General features: G+C 37.0%; 1 protein-coding gene across 5 annotated transcripts in view; it reads left to right on the plus strand.

Moving 5' to 3' along the window:
* Positions 1-16,897, plus strand: part of PPM1B (protein phosphatase, Mg2+/Mn2+ dependent 1B) — a 147,703-nt gene that overhangs the window by 44,011 nt on the left and 86,795 nt on the right. The window contains exon 1 of one of the 5 annotated variants that reach the window (XM_077134124.1): positions 5,235-7,180. The exons of 3 other annotated variants lie outside the window; for them this stretch is intronic. The gene's annotated coding sequence lies outside the window, so the exon portion shown is untranslated. Of the gene's footprint in view, positions 1-5,234; positions 7,181-16,897 lie in introns of those variants that run through there. One more of the 5 variants, XM_077134125.1, reaches the window with a different exon arrangement.

The raw sequence follows: 16,897 nt of genomic DNA on the forward strand, positions 1-16,897 counted from the left end.
GTCAGGTTTTTCTGGAGGACCTCATGGTAACAGTATTCCCTTTGTTCTTTCGTGTTTGTTTGTAACATTTTACACCCTTAATAACTTGAAGATCAGTGTAGCTGGATGCAAAACCTGTGACAAATATTCTTTCCTTGCATATCTTAAATATTACTGTCTTCTGGCATAGAGAGCTTTACTGTCAAAGTTTGACAATCTGATTTTCTTTCCCACATATGTAAGGTGGTTTTTCTGTCTGGATGCCAAAGGATTTTTCTTTTTTTTAAGCCTAATAATTTAACTGGGTTGTCTTAGTGTTCCTTCTAGGTCAGTTTTTCCCAGGTACGTAGTGTACCTTTTCAATATGTAGTTTTGGGTGGTTTTATTTCAGGAAAGCTTTCTTGACTTGTAGTTTTTTAGTATTCTGTCACATTGCTTTAGTTTTCTTCTGTGAATTTCTCTTACATTTATTTATATTGGCATGGGCAGCCTCCAGAGATTGAACCCGGGTCTCTGGCAGGTGAGAATTCTGCCACTAAGCTACAGTTGCGTCACTGTTCTGTTATATTTAATGTTGAATCTATTTTGCAATGATTTGAAAAAATCTTAATTCTTTCCTTTTTCTTCCTTGATTACCTATTTTCTGAGTTTTCTAATTCTAGTTTGTTTTTCTTTCATAACTTTGTTTTTAATTTCTTTTGGCTTGTTTTGAAATACTAAGTTATAAATTTCATCTATTTAATTGGCATTTATTTTTCTGGTACACTTTCTTTGACTGTAGGGACTTTATTTCCTTATTTTATTCTTTTAAAAAATTATATTTAATTATTTTTTGTAATTATTTTTATATTTATATTTTATAATATAGTATATAATTTATGTATATATTTAACTTATATAATTATAATTTATAATTTATATATTTAGATTTTATAATTATTTTGTATAGACCTTGATATCTTTTGTTGGTCATTTTTATGGAAAATTGGTTTTCTCGAACTTGAGGCAAGTGTGGTGGACACTGTCTTTTGCAATTTTATTTCTTTTCCTGGCAGTTTTTCATCACTCTGAGAGTTTATCTGGCAAGGGTGCTTTTATTTGTTAGTTTTCAGTGTTGTAGGGTCCATATTGCTCCAGCACTATCTCATCAGTTGGATCTTGCAGAATCCCTTCCCAGTTTTGGCTATTATTAGATTGGCCTATCATATTTTCCAGTAACTTGCTATTGGTGGTTTTGGGGCTTCTCTTATTTCAGGATCTTCAGACGCTTAATTGCTTGCTGTATGCTATCTCTCGCACAGATACTTAAAACACTCGGGACTTACAGCTGTTAGTGGTTTATAGGGGAAAACTTTGTTATCTAAATGTGGAAGATTTTGTCCATGGGTCTTTTTTGGGGTGGGGGGGGGGAGGTTGTGCTCAGTGGTATTAAACTGTGATGCCATCTTCTCAGAATTCTTCCTATGTGCATGTCCCTAACTACTTTACTGTATTTTCTGCTGGGTAGTATAATGAAATCAATCCATTTCAGTGAAGAATACCAAAGGTCTGCCCTAGAATTTCCTTCTCACGTGGTTCTGGTAGAAAATAACTATGTAAAGTAGGATAAATAAGACAAAACTAATGCTTTATTTACTCATTAAAGGCTTAGCCACCAGAATCAAGTGCAGCTGGATACTGCATATACGTTTTAAATGTTAGGTAGGCCTGAATGGTCTAGAACCAAAGGGGGGGGGTGTCAAAGGCCTGCTTTCTTTACTACCACCTTACAAAGCCCAAATCTGCGGCTTCTTTATCACTTAAATATAACATAAGACATTTCTACCAGCCCCAGAAGAAAGAGAGAATTGGCAAGAGACCTTTTTGACCCAATTGTGAGGTGCAGGGAGTATGGATTGTTGGTTAAGAGATCTGACTTTGGAATTGGACTATGTGAAAATAGTGTCATAGTTTTACCACTTGACTATGTATCCTTGGTAAATTTCTTAACCTGTTTATATTCGCTCATCTGTAAAGTGGTGACTACAATAGTACCTTACAGCATTGTTGTGAGGATTAAATGAGTTAATGCATGTAAATATGTAGAATAATTCCTTCTACATAAGAAGCATATAGTGAATTGCTGCTCTAGTAATTATCCAGTGGTCATTCTATGTGATAGGACAGTGCCCTATTAGCAGCATTTGACGTAGTTGATCATTTCTTCCTTTGTAAAAAATACTTTTCCTTTTTCTTCAAGTGTACCATATTCCCTTTTTCTTTCTACAACTCTGGTTGCTGTTTTTTAATCTCCTTTATTACTCCTTTCTCCTGTCCTTACCTTTAAATGTTGGAGTGTTTTAGACCTTAATTCTTCGTCCTCTTTTTTTTTTTTAACTTACACTCATTCTCATTCTCAGGGGGTTTAATTACCATCTGTCTTAATGTGCTAGGGTTACTGTTATAAAGTACCACAAACCAGTTGGTTTAAACGATAGGAATCTAGAGTCTCGATGTTTTGGAGGCTAGTAGTCTGAAATAAATGTGTTGGCAGTCATGCTTTCTTTTTTTGTTTTTCCAGTTACAACTCCTGAATATATGTGACTGCTTTAAGAATTTACAATCTAGGAACCCTTACAGTAGGCCTCAACCTGATAACCCATGCTCTCGACTTCATACTTTCTCTTAAAGGGGAGAATGCCTTCTGTGTCTCTCCCTTGAATCCTGGTGGTCGTGGGCAGTCCATGATGTTCCTTCATTTGTGGCGGCATAATTCAGTTTCTTTCTTTGTCACATGGCTCTCTTTCTCTCTGTCTCTGACCACATTTTTTTCTGCTTGTAAGGACGCTAGTCATGCTGGATTAAGGCCCTGTCCTATTTCATTTTCAACCTTAACTAATAACATTTTCAAAGATCTTATTTACAGATAAATTCACATTCATAGAGCTAGGGGGTTGGTTAGAACTTGAACTTGTCTTTTTGGGAGACACAATTCAACCTCAAAGTGAAGTATTTGAATCTGAGACTAGAAGCCATAACATAAATTAATCAAATTATATGCTGTTTCTTTCTTTCTTTTTTTGCTATTGGATTTCAGACTTTTAGTATTTTGGCTAATTTGAACATAACAGACCAGTACAGCTATTTCAGATCTGTAATTACTGTTTGTTATCAGCAAGCATTTTTTCTTTAAATTTGCTTTGTACTAGAGCTCTTCATTTCTAAATGCCATTTTATTAGCTTTAGAAATGATTTTTTTTTTAATCCAGGGAAACGTAATTTATGTTTATAGTGGAAGGCAATTAGAAAATGAGGTTAATTTAACTTTTTTTTTTAGTGGTCATTTGAGTGTAGTTCAAAGATTTTTTCATATTTAGCATTTTTTAAAAATCAAAGAAACATGCATTCAGCCTAAAACAAAAACCATTCATATAGAAAGTTTTATAATGAAAAAACAAAGTAGCCTTCCCAGAAAAAAAAAGCATTTCTGAGAATATCTGTTGGCTTTTCTAGAAATTACTTCTATTATCTTTATAGTGTTTATATAACTATTTACCTCTATTATCTTTAAAGTGTTTATATAACTATCTAATGATTTTTTCTCCCTCATTTTTGAAGGACAATTTTGCTGGATATAGAATTCTTGGTTGGCAGTTTTTCTCTTTTAGTAATTTAAATATATCATCCCACTGTCTTCTTGCCTCCATGGTTTCTGCTGAGAAATCTACACATAGTCTTATTGGGTTTCCCTTGTTTGTGATGGCTTGTTTTTCTCTTGCTGCTTTCAAGATCCTCTCTTTCTCTTTGACCTCTGACATTCTAACTATAAGTGTCTTGGAGAACGCCTATTTGGATCTATTCTCTTTGGGGTGCGCTGCACTTCTTGGATCTGTAATTTTAGGTCTTTCATAAGAGTTGGGAAATTTTCAGTGATAATTTCTTCCATTAGTTTTTCTCCTCCTTTTCCCTTCTCTTCTCCTCCGGGACACCCACAACATGTATATTTGTGCGCTTCATATTATCATTCAATTCCCTGAGCCCCTGCTCAAATTTTTCCATTCTTTTCCCTATAGTTTCTGTTTCTTTTTGGATTTCAGATGTTCCATCCTCCAGTTCACTAATTCTAACCTCTGTCTCTTGAAATCTACCATTGTAGGTTTCCATTGTTTTTTTTTTGTCTCTTCTACTGTATCTTTCATTCCCATAAGTTCTGTGATTTGTTTTTTCAGACTTTCCATTTCTTCTTTTTGTTCATCCCTTGCCTTCTTCATGTCCTCCCTCAATTTATTGATTTGGTTTTTGAAAAGGTTTTCCATTTCTATTCATATATTCAGAATTAGTTGTCTCAGCTCCTGTATCTCATTTGAACTATTCTTCAATTTTCCTGGTGTGATTTGTTATTTTTTGCTGGTTTGTGGACATTTAATCAGATTTCCCTGAGTGTGAGACCCAGCAGGTTGAAAGACTTTCCTGTGAAGTCTCTGGGCTCTGTTTTTCTTATCTTGCCCAGTATGTGGCGCTTGTCTGTCTGCGGGTCCCACCAGCAAAAGATGTTGTGGCTCCTTTAACTTTGGAAGGCTCTCCCTGCTGTGTGTGTGGTGGAGACAGAGGAAAGGTTGTAGGCTGGTTTTAATGGCTTCAAATTGCGAAGTCCTGGGATCTGAATTCCTTGAGAGAGGGATTCCACCTGAGTTGCATTTCACCCCTCCCGTGGGGAAGGTTCAGGTGGTAGAGAGCCCTGAAAGCAGCCTGTTTCTGTGTTTGGGGCAGTTGCAACCTGTGTAATCCCGGCGCTGAGCCCAGAGGCACCAAGCCTCCATAGAAACAGCCGCAGAAGGCTCTGTTTCGCCCCCTTTCCTCTTTTTCAGTTAGCCCAATAGGCGACTTCCGCCTTGATCAGTTTCGCCTGAGCTGGGGGCCTATTTTTAGTAGTAAGAATTTGTTTATTAATGCCACTATTGGTGTTTGGTTGAACTCAGTCCCTGCTACTGTTGGAGACTCTTTCCTTTCCCTCCGGGTAGCCGCCTGTGGGGGAGGGGCGCCGGTCGCCGGCCTCCACGGCTGGGGGATCTCGCTGATCTGAGACTCGTAGCCGGTCTGGGAAGCTGCCCGCGAGGGAGGGGTGCCGGCTGCTGCGGCTTGGGAAACTTGCCTCTCCGAGACTCTCAGCCGGCCCGGGAAGGAGGGAGGGAGGGGCGCCGGCAGCCAGCCGCCGCGGCCTAGGGAAGCGCGCGCCGCTCGGGGATCTCACCGCAGCAGAGTCTCGCAGTCGGACCAGCCAGTCCAGACTGGGGTGTGCTGTGTGTCCGGTCTCTGTCGTGGCTCCGGGAGCTGTTCTGTACTGTTTCTGGTTATTTAGTAGTTGTTCTGGAGGTGGAACTGAGACACACGCACCTTACTAAGCCGCCATCTTGGCCCCGATCCGTCTATCTAATGATTTTTTCAATTGCACATTATTTGATTTTCCAGTATAGAGCTTCAAAGGAATTTTCTGTGATTTAGTTTTGTTGATGAGAAGTCTCATGCCATTTGGATTCTTGTTTTGTGCAGTTAACTTTACAGTCCCATTCTTAGCCCCCTGAAACTTCTAAGAGCTTCTCTTAATTCTTGGTGTTCTGGAAGTTCACAGTGATCTATGTAAACATGGGTTCGTCCCCCACCCCTCTGCTTCCCCCTTTGCAAGTGGTAGACCTTTAGAGATTGAGTATTTGCAACCTCAGCTCTGATAACTAATTTTTCTCATATTATTTCTTTGATAATTTCTTCTCTTCTGTTTTTTGTTCTCTGTTTTGGAATACTTTTTGGTTGGGATGTGTACTTCCTAGGTTGAACTTACGTGATGTTCACATTTCCTTTTTATTTGCTATACAGTTTGGGTTTGGCTTATTTAAACTTCCAAAAATCATCTGGCAGGGTTTTTCTTGAGGTGGCATTGAGGCAGTCATATTCTATTTTGATAGGATCCTACTTTTGTTTTATAGAAGCAGTATACATTATTTTTTGTTATTATTGTTTCTGTGAGGATTCTGCTTACTGGCTTTCTAAAAGTTTTCTTTCGTTGTTGAAGTTCTCTTTACAGTTGGACCCCACCCTAGACTGAATTCCAAAATTTTTATTCTCTATGGAGTCTCTTGTTTGTGTTTTTGGGGTGCAGGGAAGGAGGGTGTAGGGGAATTCTACTTTTGGGGCAGTTTTTCCTGTTTGGTTTCCTAAACGTTTATTGGATTTAAAAAATTTTTGTCATTTTTAATTTCTGGTGCATTTCTTTTCTCTGAGTTTTTTTCTATAGCATTTATTCTTGTTTTATAAATACGGTACTATTTTCTCTTAAGGATATTTTAGTTTCTTCTAGTCCTGTATTCTTTCTGATTCCTTTTAGCTTGTTTGATTTATTCTGTTTTTCGTGTACAGTATTTTCCTTCGATATAAGGTAGTCCTTCGATGTCTGTTCATGTAAAGTTTATGATGGATGCTTTATGTGGATAGAGACTGTCATCTGGTAGGGTCATTAAGGAGACCTGACCATTTTGTGGGGTATTTCTGTGTCAGTAATCTGGACGTGTTTTTCTCAGGGACTATTGAATTTCCTCAGATTGAAATCTTAACTATTGTCTGCTTGAAGAATGTTAAGATTTCTTTGAGTTGAGTTGGGAAAGAGGGCTGAGGGTTTTAGCATTCATTATGCAGATTTGTAGCTTAATCCCCAATTTTCAGTAAGCGTTCTTACTCTTGGTTTTACCTAAGAATGGTATCTCTAGGTCTATAGCCTTTCTTTTCTAGTTCAGCCTTTTCAGAATAAACCTCCAGTCTTTTACTATGTGTCAGGTTTTAATATATGCCCGCAAATTCTTTTTTTAATCTTCCCCTTTAAGAAGTGGATTCTGTGTTCCTCCTTTTGAATCTGAACTGGCCTTTAGTGGCTTGCTTGTAACCACTATGCAGTTGAAGTGACACTTTGTGACCTTGGAGGTTACATCAGAAAAGGCCATGTCACTTCTGCATGGTTCCCTCGGGACATTCCTTCTGGGGGAAATCAGTTGCTATGTATTAAGTCTGGCTACTGCAAGATCGTCATAATGGAAGGGCCATATATAGGTGCTCCAGGAAACAGTTCCAGCTGGATTACCAACCAACAGCCAGCATCACCTGCCAATCATGTGAGTGAGCCTTGAGATGACTATCTCCCCAGCCAGTATCTGTGCAATGATATGAGAAACCTCAAGTAAGAACTGTCTAGATGAGACTTTACGATTTTTCAGATCCACAAAATCATTAGAAAAATAAAATGTTTGTCTTAAGTTATTGAATTTTGGGATAATTCGGTATGAAACAAAGTAACTTGGATGCCAACATAAGGGAGAAACAGTTGAGAAGGTGAAGTAAGAGATCTGTAACCATATTTTCACCCATTTCTAAAGTTTTCAGCTCTAACTTGCCTTCTCATGCCTCCAGCTTCTGTCTAAAGTACTATGTCACAAATTGCCAATTACCATTTGTTTCTATGCTTTCCAGTTTCCAAAATTTTTGTAGACATCTTTCATCTGCTATCATCTTCTCTTCTTTTCTCTTAGACAGTCTTTGTCACTTACAGTTTCTGTTTTTTATACTTTAATTTTTAGCCTGGTTTTGTAAGAGAGTGTAGAGAAATTCATGTGCTTAACTTCCTAGGTGCGATAGTTATTATACATTTCTACACTGCTTTGTATTTCACGTTTTTCTCTCATTCCAAATCAAATATTCTTTGGAGTAAGGATTTGCCAAATGAAATTTATTGACGAATGATATTTTGAGATATGTTATCTGCAGAACAGGCATTTGTTTTGAGAAAAGGACGTTTTTAATGGTTTTCGTATGAAAAGTATAGTTTAAAAAGTTATGTAGCAGTATGGACTTATCCAATGAGTTTAAGAGTGACTTTACAAGATATTTTGTCAGTATTGATAGTTTTTCTTTAATTTTAATCTCTTCTGGTCATTGAAATTATGGAATCATGTAAAAAATTTGGAAGATACAGGAAAGCATCGAGAAGAGAACGACAACAGTTTATAATCTCCCCACGTAAAAGTAGCTAACATTTTAGGTTCATCAATTAAAAAAAGATTCTTTTCTGTGATCAACATTTGCCAAGTAAGTTCAGGTTACAAGAGATATGATGAAAATATACAGACCTTTTCCTAAAACAGCTAAGATAGATAGGCCAGCAGTATACACTTAAGTTTTGTTTTTGAGTATTGTTTGTCTTCTACTTTATATTTGTTTTGCTTATCATTCCAAAGTTTACCAAGGTGATTAACAGCTTTCTTTCTTTTTGGCTTTTACAATGGAAATTTATTAACTTGCAATTTACAGTTCTTACTTAGGCCATGAAAGTGTGCAACTTATGGTATCAACAGGATGATACCTGACTTCAAAGATAGGCTGTGGCATCTGGAATACCTCTGTCACATGGGAAGGCATATACATGGGCAATGCCTGTTGGTCTGCTTAACAGCTTTTTTTTTTTTTTATGTGGGTAGGCACCAGGAATCGAACCTGGGTCTCTGGCATGGACAGCTTTGCTTTGATTAATATTGGTATGGAATATCTTTTCCATCCTTTTACTTTTTACCTATAGGTGTCTTTACATTTGAAAGTGCATTTCTTGGAAGATAGAGGAATAGGATAGGTCAAGTTTACCCCTGCTCTAAGGAACAGCTAGAGAAGGGACCGAAAGGTGACTGGGATGGTGATTCCAGGATTTAAGTCACCGGGGAGGGTTTCTACACCACAAAGGGAATCCCTGGTTACAAAAGCAGAAGAATAGAGATGCAGAGAACCGGAGACCATACAGCTAGTGCAAACAGCCTAATGTGCCCTTTTCGAAACTGAAGCCAGGAGCCCTCAGGAGTACATGGAGAGGGAGACTGGGAAAAGGGAATAAAAATAAAATATATATAAAAATATGAAGATCAGAACTAAAATATGGATAAATGCCATTATGAAGAGTCTTAATAACTGTGCATTGTATGCAAAATGGAACAAAGGACTTGATGCTCAGTGAGTTTTGAAACTTGGATGAAATTCAAATGGAAGGAGTGATCTGATTGATCATTAGTTTGCCGAGGGTAGAAAAAGAGATGTGACCACATAGTATCTACAGAAAAATAACGGTTTGCTTGTTCTATTTTGTCTGTGTTTGTTTTAATAATGTTGCCCTGCAACTATGATTTCTTTTATATACTATTCTCTATACATGCCAATTTATTCAGGTGGTTTAACTTCCCAGCACTTTCCTGAGAGCAGCAGCCACATCTTTGTTTTGAAGACTTGAGAGTGTGTTGAGCACTACTGTGAGGATACTGTAGAAGATAGAGACCATTTCATACTGCTCAGCAGTATGATAGGCTTTTGGAAGAAAGACTTGATGATGGTTGTTAGATAGAAGAGAGACACTACAGTCATATGGGAGAAAGGCCAAAGCTTTTCTCAACCCCAAATTTGTCCCTAATCTCACAACAGTGGAGAGGGTCAACCCATATGAGGCCATGATGGCAGATACTGGAATGAGGAGGACACAGTACCACTGACAAAAAGCAGACTTTCATAAAGGGATGCATCAGCACAACAAGTTTCAGCCGAGCTTGGATCTCACAGAAGTAATGATGAATTTCTCATGATGCACAGTAGGAGAGATTCAGGGTATATATGACGTGGATCAAAGCATTGAGCAGAACACTAAGCCCGATGCCAGCCATCATGGAAGCACAGACAGTAGGGCTCATGAGAACTGAGTAATGGGAGAGGATGTCATATAACCACATAGTGGTCATAAGCCATGATGCCAAGAGAAGGCACTGTTCTCCCATAAGGGTCATGAAGAGGAAGAACTGAATTCCAAAGTTAAAGGAAATTTTGTTCCTTCCAGACAAGAAGTTATTGGCTATCTTGGGGACAAAAGTGAAGCTATTATATAAGAGATCCACAAAGGAAAGTTGGCTGAGAAGGAAGTACATAGGTGTATGGAGTCAAGAATCCAACAAAATGAAATTATCATCATGATATTGCCAACAGAAGCCACAAGGAATACCAGGAAGATGGATGTGAAGAGGAACTTCACTGTTGTAAAACAGCCCCAGGAGAATAAAGTCTGTTCCAGTGGACCCGTTGCTCCATCTCTCCATCCTTTCTTTCTGATTCGTTACCCTGGATAGAGTGGACAAAAATCTTTAGTCCTACCATCCATCCAGTTTGGTCCTACTCTCGTTTTACAGTGTGCCCATCTCCATTTTCTCCCTTAGTCTTGCAATTATATATATTATGTGTTTTGACTGTATTCATTTCTAAGTCTTTACTACACCATAATTTCATTGCTATTACATCAGTGTTACGTGTGTTTATTTATAATAGATTTATTTAAGATATCAAGATATTATGTTTCAGTATTTTAAGAAAATATGTTTATACCTCTTGAAATTTTGATGCTTTTATTATGTGAAATTTGATTTAGAGAATAGAAAATTCATATATCAGTATATAATCTCTCTCTTTCTCCACATATTGGTTCTGCATTATCGGAAGGCTCTTGATATGATAAACAATACCAACAGACAGAAACAAATATTGATGTTAGTGAACTATTCGAGTCAGGGATTTTGGTGATGTTTTTCATCTGTGCTGTGATCCAGTAGAGTTCAGTAGAATGCGGGGAAACATTCAGAGCCTATCCAAGAAGATCAGTAACCCGGTTACCCAGACACAGGCAGTATTGATGAGATCAAGTACAGGCATATTCAATAACTTTAGCAGAAGGTAATTCAAAAACTAAGCACGCTGGAAGCTACTTTTATGCAAGCTTAAATTGGCTAGTGCTGATTGCCTCGGTTTGCCAATCCCCAACCAACATCACTCCTGTTAACTCTTAACAACACGTAGGGCTCGAACTGAGACTTTATAAATGTTTCATGCACTAAGTTTGCTTTCTTGGAACCTATAATTTACAGAAGGTTCCTAGGCCAGATAAATCCTGAAACCTAGAGGACCAGCAACTCCAGGAATATCAGCTAATTACATTCTCCTATCCTTTGGTGTTGGTGCCCTTTCTCAACATGAAAAAGCCAGAACAGGCATTGCCTGAAGATTCCTATAGATTTGGAGAAGGATCAAAGGAGAAGGAGGAGTTATGACAAAGAAAATAGAATTTAACAAATGAGTATGACTGCTGAATCACTATATTGACATTTCTTCTAGCCGCCAGTGTTTTGGAATTGCTAGAACGAAAAATCTGAAATAGTGGAATAATAAGCAATGACCAACTCTGGAATCTGTTCTGTAACTGTTTAAGTGTACTTTGAAAACACATTACTTTTGCTGAAGCTCTTCGCTGCTTTGAATTCATGTTCATGAATTCTAAATTGTGTTCAAAGGGATAATTTTTTTCAAAATTAGGTTTTATAAATTTATATCACAGAACTCTTAAATAAAAACAATTAAAGTGTAAAATATATAGTATTTAAAATGTGCGTGATTCTAGCTTCAAGTTTTTATTTTTATTGATAATTTTGAAAATTCTGTACTTACTTAAGCTACTGAAGAATTTTCTTAAAAGTTAGTCAACTCATTTAATAAAAGCAGTGCCTTACTCAGGAAAAAGAAGTGCATTTCTTACATGCAGCATATAGTTGGTTCTTTTTTTTCTTTTTCTTTTTCTTCTAATCTGACAATTTCTGTGATTTAATTGAGGTATTTATACCATTTAGACATTTAGAACTTTTTTGGGGGGGGTGGGGAGGGATGCATGGTCTAGGAATTGAACCTGGGTCTCCCACATGGAAGGCAGACATTCTAACCACTAAACTACCCGTGGCACCCTAGAACATTTTATATGATTGTTGATGTGGTTAGGTTGCCTCCATTTGTATTAATGTAATATTTTAAATTATTTTCTTTGTTGGCTTGTAGCTATGATGCCTTGTTACTTTAGGTTTTATAAACATGTGTCTTTAATTTACCTAGTCTGCCTTCATGTGATAGTTTTACCACTTCACCTTTATCCTCAGAACCTTACTTACTAGTATGCTTCCAGTTCTTCCCACCTGACATTTATATTGTTGTCTCACATTTTACTTGTTTTACCTGATTTAAACTACACTCTAGATTGTTGGTTTTGTTTAAAAAGTCAGTTATCCTTCGAAATTATTTATCCATGTAGTTACTGTTTCCAGTGTTCTTTTATACTGTTTTCTAGATTCAGATTTCTATTATAATTTTCTCTTATCCTTAAGAGAACTTTAACATTTTTTGTTGTATATGAGCTGCTCAGTTTGAAATTTTCAGCTTTCATATATGTAAAGCCTTTATATCATCTTTGTTTTTGAAAGTTGTCCTCACTGAAAAAAAATTAGGTTGACTTTAATTTTAGTACTTTAAAGATGTTGTTCTTCCATCTTTCATTTGCATTGTTTTTGACAGATAAATCTGTTGCCCTTACCTTTGTTTCTCTACTTAATGAATCTTTCCCCCCTTCTGTGGCTGCTTTTAAGATTTTCTCTTTGTTACTAGATTTTAACAATTTGAATCTGATGTGCTTTAGTGTAGTTTTCTTCCTGTTTCTTATGCTCAGAGTTTCATTGATTTTGGGTCTGTGAGTTTATGGTTTTCATAAAATTTGGAAATATTTCTGACAACCATTTCTTCAAAATTTTTTTTCCATATGCCTCTCCTCTGGGGACTTCCGTTTCATTCATACTAGGCAACTCAAAGTTTTTCCACAGCTTATGGATTCATTTATTCTATATAAATTCATTTTTTCTGTGTTTCATTATAGATAGTTTCTTCTGTTAGGTTCTCAAGCTTACCTGTCTTTTCTTGTAGTGTCTAATATGCTGGAAATTTGATCCAGTACATTTTTTGTTTTAGGGTTTCATCCTTTTTTTTTATTAATTAAAATTTAAAAAATTAACAACAAAACATTAAGATATCATTCCATTCTACATATACAATAAGTAATCCTTAATATCATCACATAGTTGCATATTCATCGTTTCTTAGAACATTTGCATCGATTTAGAAAAAGAAATTAAAAGACGAGAAAAAGAAAACGATAACAGAGAAAAAAAAGATTATACATACCATACCCCTTACCCCTCGCTTTCATTTACCACTAGCATTTCAAACTAAATTTATTTTAACATTTGTTCCCCCTATTATTTATTTTTATTCCATATGTTCTACTCTTCTGTTGATATAGTAGCTAAAAGGAGCATTAGACACAAGGTTTTCACATTCACAGAGTCTCATTGTGAAAGCAATATCATTGTTCAATCATCATCAAGAAACATGGCTACTGGAACACAGCACTACATTTTCAGGCTGTTCCCTCCAGCCTCTCCATTACATCTTGAATAACAAGGTGATATCTACTTAATGCCTAAGAATAACCGCCAGGATAGCCTCTTGACTCTGTTTGGAATCTCTCAGCCATTGACACTTTATTTTGCTTCATTTCGCTCTTGTCCCTTTTGGTTGAGAAGGTTTTCTCAGTCCCTTGATGCTGAGTATCAGCTCATTCTAGGGTTTTTCTGAATTCCTTGATGCTGAGTCTCAGTTCATTCTAGGATTTCTGTCTCACATTGCCAGGAAGGTCCACACCCCTGGGAGTCATTTCCCACGCAGACAGGGGGAGGGTGGTGAGGTTGCTTGTTGTGCTGACTGGAGAGAGAGGCTACATCTGAGCAACAAAAGAGGCTCTCTTGGGGGTGACTCTTAGACCTAAATTTTAAATAGACTTGACCTATCTTTTGTGGGGTTAAGTTTCATATGAACAAACCCGAAGGCTGGGGGCTCAGCCTATAGCTTTGGTTGTCCACACTGCTTGTGAGAATATCAAGAATTCAACTTGGGGGTGTTGAATTTCTCCCTGCTCTCACCATTCCCCAAAGGGGGCTTGCAAATACTTTTCCACTCACTGATCAAATCACTCTGGGATTCATCGGGGCATCACTCTGGACAAACCAAGAAAATCTCATGTCCTCCTGAGATTCCAAGTACTTAGGACGTTCACTCAAACTATGTACATAAGTTATATTAGGAAATGCTCTAGTGAAAATCTAAATTTTGTAACAAATAGTTTTTGCTTTAGTCTCACACATAAGGTGACATTTTAAAGTAGTAATTACCATCTATTTTCAGCACCCTGCAATAATGACATTCCTTTGTTCTTCCTCATGCCAAAACATTTTTAAAATTTGTACATTGTACATTTCACTATTATTATACACTCTAGGCATTCCTAGATTATACCATCTCGATCTTTAACATCTATCTTTCTTTCTGATTTCATTTATGTCCTCAGCCCTCCTCCCTCTATCATTCTCACATGCAGCTTCATTCAGTGTTTTAACATAATTGTATTACAGTTAGGTAGTATTGTGCTGTCCATTTCTGAGTTTTTGTATCCAGTCCTGTTGCACAGTCTGTATCCCTTCAGCTCCAGTTACCCAATATCTTACCCTGTTTCTATTTCCTGATGGTCTCTGTTATGAACAAAATATTCCAAGTTTATTCACTAATGTCAGTTCATATCAGTGAGACCATACAGTATTTGTCCTTTAGTTTTTGGCTAGTCTCACTCAGCATAATGTTCTCAAGGTCCATCCATGTTGTTACATCATAAGTTTATTCTGTCTAAAGCTGCATAATACTCCATCATATGTATATACCACAGTTTGTTTAGCCACTTGTCTCTTGATGGACATTTTGGCTGTTTCCCTCTCTTTGCAGTTGTAAATAATGCTGCTATAAACATTGATGTGTAAAGGTCTGTTTGTGTCTTTGCCCTTATGTCCTTTGAGTAGATACCTAGCAGTGGTATTGCTGGGTCATATGGCAATTCTATATTCAGCTTTTTGAGGAACTGCCAAACTGCCTTCCACAGTGGTTGCACCATTTGACATTCCCACCAACAGTGAATAAGTGTGCCTCTTTCTCCACATCTTTTCCAGCACTTGTCATTTTCTGTTTTGTTGATAATGGCCATTCTGGTGGGTGTGAGATGATATCTCATTGTGGTTTTGATTTGCATTTCTCTAATGGCCAGGGACATTGAGCATCTCTTCATGTGCCTTTGGCCATTTGTATTTCCTCTTCTGAGAGGTGTCTGTTCAAGTCTTTTTCCCATTTTGTAATTGGATTGGCTGTCTTTTTGTTGTTGAGTTGAACAATCTCTTTATAAATTCTGGATACTAGACCTTTATCTGATACGTCATTTCCAAATATTGTCTCCCATTGTGTAGACTGTCTTTTTACCTTCTTGATGAAGTTCTTTGATGCAGAATGTGTTTAATTTTGAGGAGCTCCCATTTCTTTCTTTCTTTTTTCAGTGCTCTTGCTTTAGGTGTAAGGTCTATAAAACCGACTCCAATGATAAGATTTATAAGGTATCTCCCTACGTTTTCCTCTGGTTTATGGTCTTAGACCTAATGTTTAGATTTTTGATCCATTTTGAGTTAACTTTTGTATAGGGTGTGAGATATGGGTCCTCTTTCATTCTTTTGCATATGGATATCCAGTTCTCTAGGCACCATTTATTGAAGAGACTGTTCTGTCCCAAGTGGGTTGGCTTGACTGCCTTATCAAAGATCAAATGTCCATAGATGAGAGGGTCTATATCTGAACACTTTGTTCGATTCCATTGGTCAATATATCTATCTTTATGCCAGTACCATGCTGTTTTGACCACTGTGACTTCATAATATGCCTTAAAGTCAGGCAGCGCGAGACCTCCAGGTTTGTTTTTTTTCCTCAAGATACTTTTAGCAATTCGGGGCACCCTGCCCTTCCAGATAAATTTGCTAATTGGTTTTTCTATTTCTGAAAAGTAAGTTGTTGGGATTTTGATTGGTATTGCATTGAATCTGTAAATGAATTTAGGTAGAATTGACATCTTTACTATATTTAGTCTTCCAATCCATGAACAGGGTATGCCCTCCATCTATTTAGGTCTTCTGTGATTTCTTTTACCAGTTTCTTGTAGTTTACTTTGTATAGGTCTTTTGTCTCTGTAGCTAAATTTATTCCTAAGTATTTTATTCTTTTAGTTGCAGTTGTAAATGGAATTCGTTTCTTGATTTCCCCCTCAGATTGTTCATTACTAGTGTATAGAAACACTACAGATTTTTGAATGTTGATCTTGTAACCTGCCACTTTGCTGTACTTGTTTTTCGCTCTAGTAGTTTTGCTGTGGATTTTTCAGGGTTTTTGACATATAGTATCATATCATCTGCAAACAGTGATAGTTTTACTTCTTCCTTTCCAATTTTGATGCCTTGTATTTCTTTTTCTTGTCTAATTGCTCTGGCTAGAACTTCCAACACGATGTCGAATAACAGTGGTGATAGTGGACATCCTTGTCTTGTTCCTGATCTTAGGGGCAAAGTTTTCAGTTTTTCCCCATTGAGGATGATATTAGGTGTGGGTTTTTCATATATTCCCTTTGTCATTTTAACGAAGTTCCCTTGTATTCCTATCCTTTGAAGTGTTTTCACCAGGAAAGGATGTTGAATTTTGTCAAATGCCTTCTCTGCATCAATTGAGATGATCATGTGATTTTTCTGCTTTGATTTGTTGATATGGTATATTACATTAATTGATTTTCTTATGTTGAACCATCCTTGCATAACTGGGATGAATCCTACTTGGTCAAGATAAATAATTCTTTTAATGTGTTGCTGGATTCGATTTGCTTGAATTTTGTTGAGGATTTTTGCATCTATATTCATTAGAGAGATTGGTCTGTAGTTTTCTTTTTTTGTAATATCTTTGCCTGGTTTTGGTATGAGGGTGACGTTGGCTTCATAGAATGAATTAAGTAGCTTTCCCTCCACTTCAATTTTTTTGAAGAGTTTGAGAAGGGTTGGTACTAATTCTTTCTGGAATGTTTGGTAGAATTCACATGTGAAGCCGT

Source organism: Tamandua tetradactyla, chromosome 17, assembly GCF_023851605.1.
Source record: "Tamandua tetradactyla isolate mTamTet1 chromosome 17, mTamTet1.pri, whole genome shotgun sequence".
NCBI lineage: Eukaryota > Metazoa > Chordata > Mammalia > Pilosa > Myrmecophagidae > Tamandua > Tamandua tetradactyla.